The sequence below is a fragment of the Suricata suricatta genome, chromosome 14, assembly GCF_006229205.1.
Source record: "Suricata suricatta isolate VVHF042 chromosome 14, meerkat_22Aug2017_6uvM2_HiC, whole genome shotgun sequence".
NCBI classification, from domain to species: Eukaryota; Metazoa; Chordata; class Mammalia; order Carnivora; family Herpestidae; genus Suricata; species Suricata suricatta.
Window position 1 is genome coordinate 54,985,496 of NC_043713.1, and position 1,034 is coordinate 54,986,529.

Genomic DNA, 1,034 nt, shown 5'->3' on the forward strand with positions numbered 1-1,034 from the left:
AATCAATGGCATGTAAGTTTACATAATGAATTTTAAAAATTCTTTTATCACTTTTATCACTTTATAATTCTTTTATCACTTTATAATTCAGACAACAGGAATAAACATTTTACTTTATGCAGTTGCCAACTTCCAAGATATAAGATGTGGTAATTTATACCCACACATGGAAGAAAATCTTCAAATTAGCTACCTTATACTTCCATGTATATATAAAACAAGGACTGATTTTTCTTATTGTGTTTCCTATAATTTAGAATCGTTAAAGTCTACCATGTTCATATAGAAGATTTGCGTATTACATTCATTTAATTTTTTAGAATTTTCCTATCTTTGAAAACACATTAGAACCTATATGTAAGTTCTAAACATTTTGAGATTCACTCCACTTACCATTTGTAAATAAGTGGGTAACAGATGACAGGTAAAAAACCAGTAAGTTTCTGAATTTCTTACCCACTTTTGTGTGGTGTATGAGGTCAAAGATTCAACTAAGTCAATAGCTTTAAGTTAACCACTTGAATGTATTTAAGGATGTGTGACAACTTTCAAATAGCTATGTAACATGGAAGGCCATATCGATGTCTTTGGATGTAACTTTTATTCTTTGTCATAGGATAACTGAGTGATTTGAGGAGAATTTTCAGTAGACGCACAGACTAATTTTTGTATGAGTAGAGGTTCTTTTTACTAATTTTATTCTTAAAGAATAAACAAACCTCTACAATTACAATTCAAAAATGTCTGTCAAATAATTACTGAAACGATTTGCTTTGTCAAAGGTTGTTTTAAAACATTATAGTAGTTGCTAAAATAGAGTAGTATGTTTGCAAACAAAAGAAGACTCAGCTACCCGGCTTCTAGATTCAGTTCTCACTAGCTCCCCACTTGGGAAATAATATCCAGGAAAGTATTGGAGAAAGTTAACATTTTAGCGACACTTATCCAGAAAAATCCTAGAGCTGGCTCATTGTTTTCCGTACTCTGAGAGAGGATCCCTTTGTTTAGCAGCTCTTGGGGGATATGATTCTTGG